The 18,881-nt window shown below is 41.6% G+C and overlaps 1 protein-coding gene across 4 annotated transcripts in view; it reads left to right on the top strand.

Moving 5' to 3' along the window:
• The window catches only part of St3gal6 (ST3 beta-galactoside alpha-2,3-sialyltransferase 6), a 66,724-nt gene that overhangs the window by 2,044 nt on the left and 45,799 nt on the right, over positions 1 to 18,881 (top strand). Inside the window, exon 1 of one of the 4 annotated variants that reach the window (XM_021184849.2) lies at positions 8,455 to 8,682. The exons of 1 other annotated variant lie outside the window; for it this stretch is intronic. The gene's annotated coding sequence lies outside the window, so the exon portion shown is untranslated. 2 more of the 4 variants (XM_021184850.2, XM_029470276.1) reach the window with 2 other exon arrangements.

Genomic DNA, 18,881 nt, shown 5'->3' with positions numbered 1-18,881 from the left:
CGAGACAGGGTTTCTCTGTGTAGCCCTGGCTGTCTTGGCACTCACTTTGTAGACCAGGCTGGCCTCGAACTCAGAAATCCGCCTGCCTCTGCCTCTGCCTCCCGAGTGCTGGGATTAAAGGCGTGAGCCACCACACCCGGCGAGATGTCTATTTCTTGTCTCAAACAGCAATTAATTTGGTTATTGCAGAATATTGACATTTGGTCTCTTACATAGTAAATATTTTAGGTAAAATTGATAATCATTACACAAAAGATAAGTTGTTAAAATTGTTTCTATGCATGCTTTTGTATTTCCTGTAATTTTACGCATGCATCCCATAAAGAATACATCTACTGTATTTATAAACAGCCCTTCTATGGGATAGAAGTATATGTGATTGGATCACATGTTTATTCTTTGGAGTTTCCTCCTGCTTCGGCACAGATAATTGAATTGTGTGCTGTAGTCAGTGTTTTGATATCTTAAAAAATCAAGCAGTTGGAGACATTCATAAAGGATATTATAAAATAGCAGTAGATTTGTAAGATCTTTTCTTTGCTATTCCTTTGCATTCTCGGGATTGTGAAAGATTTGCTTTCAGTGTTCTTTCTATTTATTTTAAAGATCCAATGAAAAGGCATGGCTAACAGTCCTACATTATGTCAAAAATTTGTGGCACAAGCCATTCAGCCTAATAGACAACAATAACCAATAATATACATTATACATTACATGGATGATATCTTATTAGCAGGGAACGATCCTCAGAACTTGCTTCTAGGTTATAGAAATTTACAACAGGCATTATCTGATAAAGGATTACAAATAGCTCCAGAAAAAGTGCAAACTCAAGATGCTTATAATCATTTAGGTTTTAGGCTTACAGATCAAGCTGCTTTCCCTCAGAAAATACTTATTCATAGGGACAATTTAAAAACATTAAATGATTGTCAAAACTGTTAAGTGGTATTAATTGGCTTCATCCTTATTTAAAGCTTACTACAGGAGAATTGAAACCCTTATTTGATATTCTTAGGGGGAGTGTTGATCCTACCTCTCTTTGAGTTTTAACTTGTTGGCCTTACAAGTAGAAAATAGCTACTGAAAAACAATTTGTTACTTATATAGATGATTCTTTGCCTTTTCATTTGTTGATTTTTAATATGACTCATACACCTACAGGGCCTTTTGAGGTCAATTGCCTCAGTCTGTGGAACTTGTCACACAGATCCTATTGGAGGTGGTGTGGCACAAACACCATTCTTGCTTGAAAAAAAATTCTATTTATATTGGTCATATAAAAGCTCATCCTGATCCTCCTGGACCTTTAACTGTAGCAAAGATTGTATTGACAAAACTTTGATAGGAGAAGCTTTAGTTTTGGATCCTATTGTTTTGGCTAAATGTGGTGGTCACTATAAAATTCATCTTTGTACTCATACCTTAAGGCTCCTACATAAGATCGCTAAGGAGCAAACTAGAATGATTTTAAAGCAATGTTCTTCTTGCTCTCCATTCTTGACTGTATCTCATTATGGTGTAAATCCCAGAGGTTTACAGCCTAATGATTTGTGGCAAATGGATGTTACACATGTTCCACAATTTGGTAAATTATCTTATGTTCATGTAGTTATTGGTACTTATTCTCATTTTTGTGTTGCTAATGCATTAACAGGAGAAACAGTTTCTCATGTTTGCACACATCTTTTGTCATGTTTCTCTATTTTGAGTATACCAAAGTTCATTAAGACTGATAATGGACCAGCCTATACCAGTAAAGCTTTCCAAAGATTTTGTATGAAATTTGCCATTGTTTTGAAAATGGGAATTCCTTATAATCCTCAGGGACAGGGAATAGTTGAGAAGGCAAATGGTCTTTTAAAGGCTCATTTCAAGAAATTAAAAAGGGAGACATGGGGATTTAAGAATACTCCAAAATCTCTTCTTTTTTATACCTTATTTGCTTTAAATTTTAAAAATTTGGGTGCTGATGGGTTGTCTGCAGCTGACAGGCATTGGCATCCCGAAGATAAAACAAAACCTTTAGTCTATTGGAAAGATCCAATGGATGGCTCATTACACAGCCCAGATCCTGTACTCTTATGGGGGCCGTGGGTATGTTTGTGTTTCCCCAACAGACACACCTTCCCCTCGGTGGTTGCCATCCCGGTGTGTACACCATGCCAAAAAACAAGATGGGAAAATTAAGAAGACAGATGTCTTGTCTTTCCCTTCAGTGCCACCGCCAGGAACCTCGAATGATAACTTCTATGACAGCACAGGATTGAATGCAGCTGATTGCCATGTTGATTAGCATTATCTGGATGTTATATCGAGGCTGCTCTGCATAAGTTTATTGGGCGTATGTTCCAAATCCACCTATAATTCATCCCATCTCTTGGGATGAGACTGTAGATATTCCTGTTTATGTCAATCAAACCAAATATTTAGGACAGTATTCTGATGGTCATATATTACAATTTCATGCCTTTTTAAATTATTCTGGTAAATATGAAGGATCTTTGTTGTGTTTTGGCAAGAACTTGACTGAAAATTGTGAACAAGTTAACATACAAGATGATTGGGACAATAATTTTAAGGCAGGCATACATTGGGACCTGGACTTTTATTATCCAATATTAAATGATCCTAGAAGAGGCCCTGGACATCATCCACAATGGATTCCTGTATGCAGGACTGTTTTGCTCCCGAAATCTGTTTTTTCTCCCTTTTGGAGATATTGCCATGCTAATGAGACTGTTTGCTCTAATACCACCTGTGTGATTGGAATATTTTGGATTATACTAATCATCATTCTATTAATTTGGTTTATGGGATTTGGGCAAAAAATAATAAAACTTATTTTTCTTCATTACGAAAAGCCATTGCAGCCCTTGGGATGACAACAGTTAAAAGAATTAACATCACCTGGATTCCTATCGGGAATATCATTGCATTTCAGGACGAACAAAATAAGACAGAAGTTTTTGTACTTGCATGTGTTCCAGAACCATAGGCCTTTTTGAGTGGGAATTTTTGATAGATAATAATACTGTTAACTGTACTAATTGTCAAATAACTAATTGTGTTAATTCTACTTTAAGTAATTTTTTGATTGTTAAGCAACCTGATTATGTTTATTTACCAGTTAATTTGACTAAGGATTGGTATGATGATAAAGGCCTAGCAATTCTTGAGCATGCAACCACAGAGTTGTCGTTGCGATCTAAAGGGCCATAGGCATGATTATAGCAGGAATAGCTGCCTTGATAGTTGCTATGACGGTAACGGCCATTGCTTCGGTGTCCTTAGTGCAAAGTATACATGCTGCAGCATAAGTTAATGGCTTGGCTATTAATGTTACAAAAGCCTTATATGCTCAAGAAGAATGGGATGAAAAAATTGAAATGAGAGTGAATTCTTTAAAGGATACAGTTGATTTATTGGGTCGTCAATTGCAGATTATGGCTACCCGAGAATTGCTCATTTGTCACGCTGAATTTAAGACCATTTGTGTTACCCCAGTTCCATATGATGATACTAAGTTCTCATGGGATAAGATACAAAACCATTTACAAGGAGTGTGGGATAATTCTAATATGTCCCTTGATTTAGACGAGTTAAAAAAACATATTCAAGATATTATGAACACTCCAAAAATTGATATTAGCATCGCAGAACAGACTAAAACCTTTGTTGATGCTCTTAAATCTGCTTTTCCATCCTTTACATCTTTTAAAAATTGGATAAATGGTGTTATAATTATGGCAGGATTATTAATAATGGGATATATTTTATTTCCCTATTTAATTCGTGGGGCAGTGCAACGGACTCATAAAAGCTTGATTGAAATGAAGAAGTTAAAACTTGCGGTGGAAAAGGATCATCTGCCTCCCATATTCATTTAATTAAAGAAAAAAGGGTGGAATAAGAAGAACAATGGCTTCCCTTTGGTTCTGACCTGAAAGGGTCAGAGCAATTAATTGGGGGAAAGTTCAGGGGCCATCCCTCCTGGAAGGGAGGGATATCCTAACATAACTTTCTGTGGGACAGAGTTTTGTCTTGTTCCTAGTCAAGAGTTAATATTTACTCGGAGAGGAAGATGTCCTTGGATCTGCTAATAAACAGTTCCTTCTAATGAAGAATGTTCTTGTATGAGACAATGACTCCAAAAATGATAATATTGTGTGCCAGGTGTAACTAAGTAAAGATGTTATTTTTTTTGAGCAAAAATTGCCAAGTCATACCCCATGTTTATAAGCTGAAGAAATCAGTAAAGCTTTACTACTTGCCACCAGAGCTGTAGTCCGTCTGTCTCTTTAAGGCGTTTGCGAAGCTGGTCTTAGTCAGACAATGCACCTCATTATGTTGCTGTTTGGGGGATTGCTTTTCTCCTCTGACTCTAGGAAAGGACTCCAGCATTTCTGAGTTTTAGTGAGAAAGAACCACACAGCAACCAGAAGTTTGTTCCTGTGTTGATCAGCATAGCTAAACACCCACTGAGAAAACTACACTCTTTCCCATCCATCTTCCTCCTCCTCCGTCCAAGCCAGTCTCTTGGATTTGAAATCCAAACCTGAAGTAACCTTATACATTTAGTAGCAATCACCAAATTGTTCTCTCAAAAGGAAGTACCACTTTATAATTCCATGATTATTCTTCTGACACTTTTTTTTTTTTGACAAAAGTGGACTCCAGGAATCTTTTAGTTTCTGTAAAAATTATTTCTAATTGTTTATTTTTTTTTTAATGGAACATTGTTGGTATTTAAGACCATTAAGGAAGGGATGGCTCAGTCATTGATAGCACTTATTGCTCCTTCAGAGACCTCAGTTCAATTCCCAGAACCCTCATGGTGGATTACATTCCATCTTAACCCCAGTTCCAGGGAATTAAGTGCCCTCTTCTGAGCTCCTCACACACCATGGTCACATGAAGTGTGCTTACTTATTTACACACAGACAAGCAAAACACACTTCCTAGAGCTGTTGGTATAATTTAAAAAAATACCAGAAGGTCCATTACAGATGAGGGATTTTGCTACAGCACTTGACACACTGTCAGCTTTGAGTTATACTCGGCTCCTTTCCTCCCAGTATGTAGCTCTGCTCTCCTGGGGCGGCAGGGGGTGGGGATGGGGAGGTGGGGTGGGGGGGGTCATTTGACATGTGTTAGTATTTGACAGGCTGGGGCTGTGAGTTGAATGTTAAACAATGAGTTATTTGACAAACACTGCTGCTGAAAAAGCATTCAGAGCTATATGCAGGTCTGAGGGCATTGACCATTGAGGTGGCTGGTGAGATGGCTCAGAAGATGAAGGTACTTATGGCCAAGCTACGGTCGAAGGACATATCCCACTCCACTAAGCTCTTCACTGGTGTCCACATGTACCCACTTGTACTCACATAGGAAATAGGTAAATGTAATTAAAAGAACCTTGGAAATTTTGCATGTTTGTGAGCCATTTTATTAATTATACAAATTACTTGTGATGAAGGCTCTGTCTTCATGGTTTTTTTTTTTTTTTTTTTTTACAGACTCATAACAAATCTTTGTATTTTCTGGGTACTAATTGACTATTAATTAGCAATGGTTGACTGTGTATTAATTTGTTTCCACCAACCTCATGTTCTACATGTTATGTTCATGGAAAGTGTTGGGATCTGTTCTCTAGTTTATAGAAAGAGAGAAAATCCGGTTCTTAAGACTAAATTATTATACCTATGAAACTGTGTTTAGGCTGTGTACTACTGGATAATCTTGTTTTCAGAGTAAAAATGTCAATTATAGACTCAAATTCCCTTTTCATGTGTGAATCTTCAAACTGGAAAAATTATTACAGCAGATAAGTATACATACATAAATATAGTTGAGACCTCGGTCTGATAGACTTTGGGAAAGTATGGTGCTCCCACTAAGACTGAAGTTTGCAAATGTAATAGCTTTCCCACATTATAGTCCTACTTTTTAAGTCACAATACAGACAATTTATGCACTGTGGCTATTCTTTCTGAGAAGTACTTGCTCTTGGAACAAGTGCTCACAGGAGATAAGACCCTATGACAGCTAGATGATAGAACAGGCAGGATATTCACTTAAGCTGTGGGAGGGTTAAATGGAAATAGAATCAGCTTCTTCAGTCAGGCTCAGCCTTGAGGGAGACATTATTTAAAGCTGAATGACCCTCTGGGTGTTGGTGCTTGCCTTTAATCACTGCACTTGGGAGTCAGATGCAGGCGGATCTCTTGAGTTCAAGGCTGACCTGGTCTAAACAAGAAACAACTCCACAAAACTGAAAAACCCAAGCTTTGAGAAGTGTTTAAGAAGCAAACTGTTAAAAGTTATTACTAAGTTAATGTGTTATATAGAGTTAGCTTGTCACTTTTTGGGTATTTTCAGTCCTGGGGTTGGTTGACTGTGATCTAACACAACTACTGTAGTGTGAGCACTCACACTCACGTACGAGTTGGTTTCCTCTCTCAGAAAGTCTTCCACCAACGATGCTGCAAAAAGCTGGGCTTGAATAGGATTGGTTTGCGCAGTCTACCTGGACCTCCAGAAGAAATACCAGTTTCCCGATCCTTTCTTTAGACCAATGGTTCTCAACATTCCCAATGCTGTAAACCTCATGTTGTGGTGACCCTAACCATGAAATTATTATTATTATTATTAATTTTGTTTGTTTGTTTGTTTGTTTTTGTTTTTGGAGACAGGGTTTCTCTGTATAGCTCTGACTGTCCTGGAACTCACTCTGTAGACCAGGCTGGCCTCGAACCATAAAATTGTTTTTGTTGGTACGTCTTAACTGTAAATTTGCTACTATTGTGAATCATAATGTAAATATTTTTGGAGCTAGCGGTTTGTTGAAGGAGTCGGAGGAGTCCAAGGCAGGTGAGTAGGTTACAGCCAATCTTTGCAGAATATGCAAAGTCATAGTGGTTACCTAAGTGCAGCTCCTATCCTCCTCCCTTAGCATATTTCTTTGCAGGATTAAAAAAAAAATCTAGACAGTGGGGCTAGACAGATGGCTCATTGGTTAGAGAACTCTCTGCTCTTCCAGAGGTTCTGAGTTCAATTCCCAGCAACCACATGGTAAATCAATCTCTCTCTCTCTCTCTCTCTCTCACACACACACACACACACACACACACACAATCTAGGAGTATAGTGTATTCAGGTAGTATCAGCATTTGGAAGAATGAGGCAGGGGGATTATCAAGAGTCAGAAGCCAGCTTTGGTTACACAGCAAGATAAAAACAAAACAAAACAAACAAACAAAAAACACCTTATATAAAAGCAACAACACAACAAAACGGAGGAGAATCTAGGAATGCCCCTCCCCATCGCATCACTACACAGATGGGTATCCCAGTACTTCAGAGTCTGAAAAAAGGGAACGGAGATTTCCATGCCAACCTAGATTACACAGGGAAGTGCTGTCAAAAACAAATCGAGCACACAAAACCTAGGGGGTCAGAAGGAATAAAGCAAAATGCAGGTTTCATTTTGAAGATCATGAAGAGAGCATGAGAGAACTCAGCAGAAACTCTAAAAATTTGTGGTAGTTCTCCAGAAAATTTATCTAGATGGACAAATTCCAGGACTTTTTTTTTTTTTTTGACTACCCTGATGTTCCAAGAGCCAAGCATATAATTACAAAATCTATGTGAGTTATGACAAAGGTAATCTGTAGAAAGGGTAAGAATCGGAATGGTTTGAGCCCTTTCCATGTTTGGATTGGAAAAACAAGTGCAATTTCCTAGGGCTGTTGGTATAATTAAGAAAAATACTAGAAGGTCCATCACACTAGTGGAAGGTCTTCGCTGCCACACACTGTCAGCTTTGAGTTGCACCCAGCTCCTTTCTTTCCAGACAGGAGCGCTTCTCTCCCGGAGGTGGGGGGAGGTCATTTGATTGCATGTGAGTATTTGACCAGACACTGATTTTTAAAAAACATTTAGAGCTATGCAAGTCCGAGGACATTTTTTTTTTTTTGGTTTTTCGAGACAGGGTTTCTCTGTGTAGCCCTGGTTGTCCTGGAACTCACTCTGTAAACCAGGCTGACCTCGAACTCAGAAATCCGCCTCTGCCTCGGGAGTGCTGGGATTAAAGGCGTGCGCCACCACCGCCCAGCGAGGGCATTCTTAATACAAACTTTTTCCTAGTGAAGGCTACAGAAAGAAAGGATAGGGAGAGAGGGAGGGAAGAAGGAAGGAAGAAAAGGAAAAAAGACATGAGGGAAGGAATGAAGAAGTGCCCCTTCATTCTTTCTGAGGTAAGGTCTTTTTAAAAATATAAGATGAACTATATGTTTACACCTACTCCTCTAACACTTTTGTCTTTGAAGAGCAGAGGCAGGAAATTATGTAGCTTTGTGAACACCTCTCCCTTTCAGCTAGAGACCAAATTACCCACTGGGTCTGATGTCACAGACAGTCCAGGGTGAAACTAAACTCTGTTGCTTTCTGCCTCCCATAAGCGCCTGGAAGGAGAGCCCCTTACAGCCTCCCGCCTTTGCTCCCCCGCAGCTTTCCCAACAAACCCGGGCAGGATGGGAGTGTCTTCTTGGCTCTGGAAATCAATCCTCCTACCTTGTCCTGAAGCCACCCGCCGCCCTTTCCCGGCCCTCCCTTCGCAGTGATTTTCCTGTCGGGGACTCCCACTGAGAGCAAGCGGCTGGTGACCACCCCGCCCTAAAGGTAGGAGCCAGAGAGCACAGCTACCGCCCCGGGGGGTCTCCGAGCCCACCCGCAGCCACCCGGCAGCACTTTTCAGCAGGAACTTGGGGGCGGCGGCCACCGAGCATCTGGCGCTAGCAATAAGGTGGAGCTTCCCGCGGCGTCGCACGCAGCCGCCGGGAGACCCAGGGTCCGAAGCTGAGAGCTGTAAGGGGAACGTTGGCGGTCTCAGCCTCCGGGCCACAGTGCGCCTCGCTCCGCTCTGCTCCTCCGCCACATCGGGGGTAGGGGTGGGGGGAAGGGATCGCGTCCTTGTCACCCCGCTAGCTCAGGTTTCCGCTCGCCGCCTGCTCGGGACCCGATGCTGCAGACGCCACGGGACAGACAGAAGCGCGCTGCGGAGAGCCCCGCACATGTCTCTGCGGTGGCCGAGCTCGGGCCTCGGCAGGTAACTCTGAGGCTGGCCACGCTGCGGGTCTGCTTGGCTCCGGGTGCGGGGAAGGCTGCGTTCCCTACCTAGCGTGGGGTTTCGGGATGCTGCCCAGACACTCCGATTCTGCAACCGCTGCGGAGTAGGGAAGGGGACTCTGTGCACTCTCAGACCCTTCGTCCTCTGCCAAATCACCAGAGCGGTGAGGAAACCTCGGGCCCTGAGATCCTCCAGGCAGCAAGGTGTGCGGGGTGACTGGCCAGGAGCTCTCCTGTAGGGTCCCCGAGCTGCTAGGGAGAACTCGGGAGAGTGGTGCCCAGGGGCGCTAGGACTCTGCTCTCCTGGATCGCCCCCCAATCTATGCAGTGGGAGACCCACAGGAGAGCATGGTTCCTCGATCACCATTATTTGTGAAAGGGTCTGTAAGCGAGGAGGGGTGAATGAGACTGGAAGGGTCTTTTTTACCTTACTGAGTTTTCCAAGAAATCTTTCTTGGCACAATAAAACTAAACCTAACAAAATGCCGAGACAGTTTGTTTGGACTGAAGGGCAACGGTGAGAAAACTGCAGTTTTGGCTGCTGTGAATTTTTAAGAGAAGAAACTTGCTATTTTGCGGTGGTCGTTGCCTAGGGAGCTCTCATGGGCTTAGCTCCTTCCTTGTGCACTGTTATTTTGATTTAAAAGAAAAATCTATAAAAAGCGATTTCTAGAAACTAAAGAAACTCCAAGTGCCTTTTAGGGATCGTTAGAGGAAGCCGGGAGAAGGGCAGCCAGGGTGTGAAGGATTATGTTTAAAGGTAATGGGACAGGAAGGACGTGGTAGGTGCTAGCCTATTAGAAACCACGTAGATTTCAAATTCAGAAGTCAAGTTTGTTTTTAAGAGAAACACCTTAATGCCATGAATAGTGGATGGTTTAGAAAATAGCAGGTCCTTAATGGCTCCAGTGCCCTGTCCTGCTGACCTTCAGGCTTCTTCAGCATGTCCTCAGATGGCCATGCCTCCCTATTAGGCTACCCCGACGATTTGACTTTCCCGGTCTTCAAATCCAGAATTTCCTTCCAGCTTCTGACCACGGAGCTATCTTTTTATTGACATGGTGATGTGAAATATTTGGGAAGCTCTGATCAATCAAGGCTTTAAGTGTCACCAAAGATTGCTTTTGAAAGCAAGATCAGAAAAGAAAAAAAAATTTAAAAAATCCCTTAGATAGTTAGTTTGACTTTGAGTAAGGCTATCTGTTTCAGAGGCACCTTAGATAATGGCGATTTGGGATCAAGGGAACTTTTGTGGAAAATGTCTGTATGACTCTGATCTGTTTTTCCAAGCTGCCTCTAAGGCTTGTAGACAGGGTGGAGTGGTCATTCCTTGCCTTATAGTACTTTCCCTGAAAAATGTTCTGACATAGTCCTTGAATGTCACTTTCAGATCCCATTATGTCTTGATGTATTAGTGGTAAAACTAAATAGGACTGCAGTTTTGAAAATATTTTAGGAGACTTGTGGCAGGCACTTTTTTTTTTCCCCGTCTGAAATCAATACAGAAAGAATGTGAGAATCAAAGAGTAGACACCCCTGTCAGAGGGATGCAGTCAAAAAGCATCAGTCCATCTTTTGTGAAATGGCAATTCTCAAGTTTCTCATTCCAGAACTCAGTGTCAGAGAACTGAATTCCACAGCCCCTTTCGTCTACTAGAGATATTTCTGCGTTCCACGTTGAGAAGCACAAATGGATAATGCCCCGCTTCCTACATTTCCATGATAAGCATCGTCAGCCCACCACACACATTCCAGTTGGCTTTCATGCAATTATGAATCTTTACAGAGCTGAGACATCTCTTTAACCTGCATCTAGATGATGTCCACTGGGGGATGAGGGTGGGGTGCGGTGGCATCATGGAGTGTGTATGGAGCACCCATGTTGATCTCTGGTGGTGTCATTTAATTTAATATTCCCAGCAATGCTGAGACAAGACTTTTATCCCGATCTTAAACCTAAAAGTGAAGTCTTCCTTAAGTTGAGGTATAATGAATCCTGTGAAAGTCTGCTTCTCTCCATTTTACATCTTTGTGGAAGACTTACCCATGACATGACATGCATTCTTCACAAATTCTTCCATTGTTTGTTTAAATCTTTACATACATACAGAGACACATAGGTAGATACATAGGCACACAGACACACATAAATGGACATATAGCACACACACACACACACACACACACACACACAGCACTTAGAGCTTGAACTGGTTATTCCTTCCTAACTACCGTTCATTCCAGAGAGGCTTTCTGGTCTGCATGCTTTGGTACTCTTTCCCTCTGATACTCTCAGACTTTCTCTTGTTTCTGTCTTCTGCAGAGTTTTTATGAATCCCTTCGTGTTCTATTAAGTTGGCTGTCTCCAGTGGGTTATATTCTAAACTCATTAGCTTCCGAAAATATAGTTTTCCTGACGCTCCTGCTTCCTTCAAAGGCCAGCTCTGTCTTGCCTGTCACTCGTCTTTCAAAGTCACATTCTCATGCTTCACAATAAGATGAACCTTTCTCTTGTGTATGCCTGCTACTGTGGATAATGGCCTACTAGTCACAGTTCTAAGCCTTATGGTTCGAAAATGTAGTGGAGGCCGGGAGATGATGGCTCAATGGGTAAAGGTTTGCTATCAAGCGTGAGATTGATTTCTGAGACCCATGTGGTGGAGGGAGAGGACTGATCCCAAAAGTTGTATTTTATGACATGGAGCAAGGTTGGCATGTGACAAAATGTGTGCATTATATATGTCAGTCTTTATGGTTCCATATCAGGGTGCCAGAAACTGGATTGTCTCAGTTTTTGTGGTGGCAGGAACTCTTTCCTGATGGCAACGCCTCTCATTGTAGTCACCTCAGACTTGATCAAGAACTTGACTGCTGTACCCTCAGGCTAAGGAAAAGGTTCTAGGAGAGAAGTTATGAGGGTGAGAGAGAATAAGAATCTGCTTTCTCCCACGTCTAAATTTCTTTTCTTGGTCACCCAAAGTAAGAGTTGCTGAACTATCTCTCCTTGCCATACTTTCTGGTCAGATGCTAGTGGAGTTCCTTTTGTGGGAAGTTGAGGAAAAAAAAAAAAAAGCAGGAGGAATGCAATCAGCTCTTAGGAAGTTTTTCTCATCATGAATAATGAAAGCCAGTGTGAAAAGGTCCTGTTCTCTCCCATTCTCTCTCCTTCTCATACAAAGCACGTAGACGACATTGGTTTTTTTTTTTATTTTTTCAGTAGCAGGTAAAAACTCAGAAGACTCTTCATTTTTGTGCCTTTTATCCCATAAGAATGGAAGGATTTTTGTTTTATTTTAACATGGTAAGAAATAAGGCCTCCAGATGAAATACAAGAAAGCTAGATATTTCCACCAAAGCTAGAGGGTCATTCCTGACTTCCAGGTTGTGGAAGTAGGTCTAGAGTTGGTATGGAGGGAATGGGAGCTGCCCTGGGATGCAAGGCCACAGAGAAAAGTAGTTTCCAATGAATCCTGGGTGGCTTGTTGCATACCCATGCATAAGGTAGGGTATTCTTCATGGATAATAAATATAGCTTAGTATGCCTGTATAACAAGAGATGTTATTGAAGGTTGGAGAGGTGTATAGTGAAGAGACAGATAAAACAGAAAGACCCCATGTTCTAATAGAGTGTTGTGAGATTCGGAGTCAATAGGAAAGGTACAAGTGAAAAACATATTTCAGATGGGCTGGGTGTGGCATTGTAGGGATGATGCATCGTGGTGCTGATCCAATAAGATGTAAGCGGGGTGTACTGGCTGGTTTTGTGTATCAATTTGACACAGGCTGGAGTTATCACAGAGAAAGGAGCCTTCCTTGAGGAAATGCCTCCGTGAGATCCAACTGTAAGGCATTTTCTCAATTAGTGATCAAGGGGAGAGGGCCCATTGTGGGTGGGGCCATCCCTGGGCTAGAAGTCCCCTGGGTTCTATAAGAAAGCAAGTTGAGCAAGCCAGGTGAAGCAAGCCAGTAAGTAACATCTTTCCATGGCCTCTGCATCAGCTCCTGCTTCCTGACCTGCTTGAGTTCCAGTCCTGACTTCCTTTGGTGATGAACAGCAATGTGGAAGTGTAAGCTGAATAAAGCCTTTCCTCCCCAACTGCTTCTTGATGGTGATGTTAGTGCAGGCATAGAAACCCTGCCTAAGACAAGGGGGTACTGAGGAAAGCAGACAACTTCTCTGAAGTGGTGCAATGGGTGAGATGCGATTGAGGGAAAAGCCAGTAAAGTAGAGAGCACAAAGAAGGAGATTCCAGGAAGAGGAAACATCAACTCCAAAGATTCAGGGCCATGCGTGGATTTGGAGTGTTTGGGCAAAGAAAAGTCAGTCTAGGAATACTGGATACTGTGTATTCACAGTCTGGATACTGTGTAGCCTTAGAAGAGTACAAAGCGTGGACTGGGAGATAGAGTCCAAGATACACAAGTGGGATGGATTTTGTGGTGCTATTAAACCTGGCACAGAGGATTAACGGGAGCAGCTGGACGCACTTAACTGGACCAGCCTTTACCCATCATGCCCCACACTGCACAGAACTACAGCTTCCGGTGACTGACTCATTGGCAATCATCGAGCTTTTCCTTCATCCCAGCACAGGGGCAGGGCGCAGAGAACCTGCATGGTGTTCCTCCCAGCCTCTGGGGGGAAACAAAAAAAACCAAACAATAAAAAACAAACCTTCACATACTTAATTTCACGTTTGCAACTCTGCTCTGGACTGAGTATCTCATGTCTCTGTGCAACCTTTGGGTTGGCTGGAAACACGTGAAACCACATACCAGAAATTAATTATCTATTCAAATTAAGTCATAGCTGTAAACAATAGCAAGGCAGCCGCTGAGAGAGGCACTGCTCTAAATAACGACAAAGGCTGGGCCTCGCTGAGTTTGTTTCCTATCCTCTGTGTGGTTTGTCATCGGGGTTCATCTTGTCTCTGTCGTGGGAACGTAGTGTCTGTGGCAATTCCTTTTTCATTCTTCTCCAGACATTATCTTGGAAATGTGAGAGTAGTGCACAGATGTGGGATTTTTTTATTTCTGATTTAATAGTAGTACTGGTTTATTAGTAATGCTCAGACGTCCTGTGTCAACTTTCGATTATCCTTTGATTCCAGGAGGTCTCGTGTGACCTACATGTTACTCTCTGGAAAAGACTGACCTAGATTTTAGAGAGAAAAGTCGCCTTTGAGAGTCTTTGATATATGTTCATTTCTCGTTACTTATCTACTAGCTGCTTACTTTGTTGTTGTTGCTGTTGTTTGTTTGTTTTTTGTTTTCTTTTCGAGACAGGGTTTCTCTGTATAGCTCTGGCTGTCCTGGAACTCACTTTGTAAACCGGGCTGGCCTCGAACTGAACTCAGAAATCCGCCTGCGTCTAATTCCTTTCTGTTTAAGAGGACAGCACTGTGGTCAACATATAGAGGTGGCAAACAGTTAACAGACAACACAAATGTTCTAGGTTGCTTTATGTTTCGGGGATAAACACTGACCAAAAGCAACAAGGGAAGAAAAGGATTCACTTGGCTTATAGGTCCACTGCTGAGGAAAACTCGGAAAGGACCTTGAAACAAAACCTAAATCCTGCTTATTGGCCTCCCTTGGCTTGTTCAGGTACCTGTTCCATACAGCCTAGGCCCGCCCACCCACCCAGGGATGACCCCTCCCACAGTGGGCAGGGCCTTCCCACATCATTCAGTAATTGGTGCCCTGGCAGACATGCCCACAGGCCAAACCAAACTGATAGTGGCAATTTTCCAATTTTCCAAAAAGAGATTTCCTCTTCCTGGATGTGTCACGTGGACGACCAAAATGAGTTATCACCCACCTAATGCTTACATCAGAGGTTAGTGTTACTATATTAGCTCAGTTATAAGACTGTCACATTCAGCATGCATCCTGGTAGGTATTGTGATTATCAGGGTGTTGTTTGAAAAGCTCCTCCCGCTGGAAAAACAAAATCAGGTTCATTTCCATAAATTTGTTTACGCTAGCTGAAACTCTAAGCAGGACATAGTGGTTGTACCTACTTCTAATCTTTGAATTTGTGTGGTTGAAGCAGGAGTTTAAGTACTGTTTGGGGTACGTAAAAGAGTCATCTCAAAAAGCAAAACAATCATTCATCGAGAATGGAACCAAAAAACCTTTAAGAGTAGGGGGAAATACTGTATTTTTTTTTCCTGGAAAATTCCAATGTAATTATGCTGGGAGAGATGGATATGTAGATGCCAGCGAGTGAGTATTCTGACTTTTGTTTTCACGTACAGCAAACTGTCAGTACAGCTTCATAATTCCCAACTGTTGGTAATTTGTGTTGGGTTGCTCGGGTTTGGGGCTGCATTAATGAGGCATTTAAGTGTGCCCTCATCATGAATAATAAGATTAATCGACTCTTTAGGAATAAGACATCTTAGCAGGCCTGGTGACTCAGCTCTATCATCACCGTTGCTTTGGAGACAAGAAAATTGGAAGTTTAAGGCCATTATGGACACCTTAGTGAACCTATGTTTCAATATTTGGGTCACGTAACTTGCATGAAGCTAAAAAATCGCTTATGAGCTTTGTATTCATAGTTTCATGCATTGTCTTTCCCCCAAACAGTTTCTTAGGCCACAGTTTCATTGCTAATCAAGTTTCATCTGCTTGTTCTGGTGTTTCCTGGATCCCTATTTGGTATTACTTACCTGCTGTGAGATATCTCCTTAGCAAAGCTGACAAGGCTGGGTGATTGCTAGATAGAGGAAGCTGGGACTGCAGAAAGATTGGTGGGGTTAGGGGGAGCTTGGGCAGGATCTGGGTAAAGCTGGAGAATAAGGGGAATCCTACATTGACGGACCCCTGTTTATGGATGACTGACTATATTTAAAACTTGAAAAATACCTAGGAACGTGACTGAGTGGAAGAGTACTTTTCTAGCATGCATGAGGCATGGAGTTCAACATATAGATATACACACTAGAAAATGAAATTATGCCAGGCAGTGGTGTGGTACATGCCTTTAATCCCAGCATTCTGGAGGCATGGGCAGGCAGGTGGACCTCTGTCCAGTCTACAGAGAGAGTTTTAGGACAGCCAGGGCTACACAGAGAAACCCTGCTTGAAAAAATAAACTAAAATAATTTTTTTAAAAAATCTAGGCCTTTAAATGGTATGGGTGCTTAGCTGCTTTTCCAAGAGGAATTAATTTATAATTTTAACAGAGTGTGACGATTTTAAAACTTTTCTGTTGTACATGGATCTTACAAAGGACACTGCTCTCAAGTGACTTGCTATTCGGGGCGATGTTTCAGGTAAACAGCAAATGACTTAGTTTTACTTTATTGTACCCGTCCTACAAATAAGTTACAACGCTTTAAAAATTAATAGGGTATTAGAGACCGTCGTGCTGTCCGAACTTAAAGCACACATGTTTTTAGACTCTGTATATTTTGGAGGATAGATTTTGCTTGTTTACCACAAAAGCCCGTTTTTTACAAATTTGGTGAGCAGGGCTCTTTGGCATTCATGGTAAAAGACACATATTCAGCCGGGCGTGGTGGCGCACGCCTTTAATCCCAGCACTCGGGAGGCAGAGGCATTTCTGAGTTCGAGGCCAGCCTGGTCTACAAAGTGAGTTCCAGGACAGCCAGGGCTATACAGAGAAACCCTGTCTCGAAAAACCAAAAAAAAAAAAAAAAAAAAAAAAAGACACATATTCTTATAAACCTTATCGGACCAAGCACTCTACCTACGAACACCAGTATTCCAGTGCACAAAACATTCATTCTTTAGCCTAATTTCTTTATGGAGGTTTTAAACTTCTCTTTTAAAGCCCACTACTATGTCACATGATCTTTCTTTTCAATGTCTGGGTTTGACTCTAGAGTCACGGCATCCCCTGGGCTGCAGGCAGGGCTGTGTGGTAACACTGGAGGCCTTTTATTTTGATGTCACACTCTCGGTTTTCTCAGATCCCAACATCATGGATTATTATTTCCTGACTGACTGAGCTACTTAACTCCCCAGAGCCCTGATTTTCCTCACCTGGAAGTGATGGCCACGGAGTAGTTGTCACAATGACTGAAAAGAAAAATACAAGAACAGTTTAGCATAGTTTCTGCCATGTATTCAAATGTCTGTATCAGTGTTATCTACTGTTATTGGTATTACAACTTCATTCTTTCGTTTGTTTGTTTTGAGACAGTGATTCTTTATGTAATCATTGTCCTGTAGACCAGGTTGGCCTCAAATTCACTGAGATCTGCTTGCCTCTACCTCTTGAGTGCCGGGGTTAAGGCGTGTACCACCACTGCCTGAATTTATCATTTTATTCTTATATCTTTCATTGCAGCTATTACTCAGATAGTTAAACCTTATCTTCCTCCCGAAAGCCTTTTAGGCTGAACTTACCAAATGTTGCTGCCCACCCACCTGGTTTGTTTCTTCATAGACGCTGACTTCACTTTGGACGATATGACATAAATATTGTGCTTCTTCAGTTATTTGTCAGTGAATAACACCAGATATGAACTATATAGCTAGTTCCTAGTTAGGTGACTCTAGGTTGATGCCTCTACTTTGAAACTTCCCCTGGGCTGCCAAGACCCCGGTGTCTTGGATAATTTCATTTTCTTTAATGATTTAAATATACACCCCACACACAGATAAACACATATATAGTTAAAATTATTCCTGTTTTAACATGACTTTATGTGCATCTACTTTCTTGGGCTCTTCTACATCTGAACCAAATTTGGCTCTGAAGAGCAGAATTTTAGAAAGAAGCTCACTGGGAGGTAGGAGAGTGGGGATAGAATTTCAGGGACATTGCCAAAGGTCCCTGTAGCCATGACACAGTGTCCAGTGCGACTGAGAACTGCTCAGTGTCTAGTGTAACTAGAGCATAACATTCAGAGTCAAGCCCCTTTGGAGATGAGATGGTTAAGGCTGTGGGAGCTGGCTTGACCAGAATTAAGGACCATGATCTATATATTTATTTATATTTAGCCTGAAGGCTATGTAGTTAGGGAGACGGCTCTATATGGGCAGCTCATAATGGGCAAATTCAATATGTTTTAAACATGGATCTGAGATTTGTATACAGCATCTTAATTGTTCTCTTTTAACTCCCGTTCTTATAAGAAAATGATTGAAGTGTTAATATCATCTCACATTGGGAAGGTTTTTTTTTTTAATTATTAGATATTTTCTTTATTTACATTTCAAATGTTATCCCTTTTCCTGGTTTCTTCTTTGAAAATCCCCTATCCGAATCCCCCCCTCCCCCTGCTCACCAACCCACCCACCCCCTCTTACATTGGAAGCTTCTGTTACTTGCAAATTTCTCTTTTGTTTTTTCTTTCTTTCTTTCTTTCTTTCTTTCTTTCTTTCTTTCTTTCTTCTTTTTTTTTTTTTTGCCAGTTGAAATACTGATAATATTTAATATAAGCAGTTTTTTTTTGTTGTTTTTTTTTGTTTTTTGTTTTTCGAGACAGGGTTCCTCTTTATAGCTCTGGCTGTCCTGGAGCTCACTTTGTAGACCAGGCTGGCCTCGAACTCAGAAATCCGCCTGCCTCTGCCTCCCGAGTGCTGGGATTAAAGGCGTGCGCCACCACACCCGGCTTAAGCAAGTTTTTAATGTAACAGACTAAACTGAAAAGAGCTTCTCTAGGCAGAAGAAATAATGCATGAGAAACTTAGGAATAGTCCAATAAACTCAGAAGTATATACAAATCACAAAAATAAAGAATCGTCACAGATATATACTGCTAACTAAGTTA

This window comes from Mus caroli, chromosome 16 (genome assembly GCF_900094665.2).
Source record: "Mus caroli chromosome 16, CAROLI_EIJ_v1.1, whole genome shotgun sequence".
NCBI lineage: Eukaryota > Metazoa > Chordata > Mammalia > Rodentia > Muridae > Mus > Mus caroli.
Note: the sequence above shows the minus strand (reverse complement) of the source record. Positions and strands in the feature narration are given on the sequence as shown.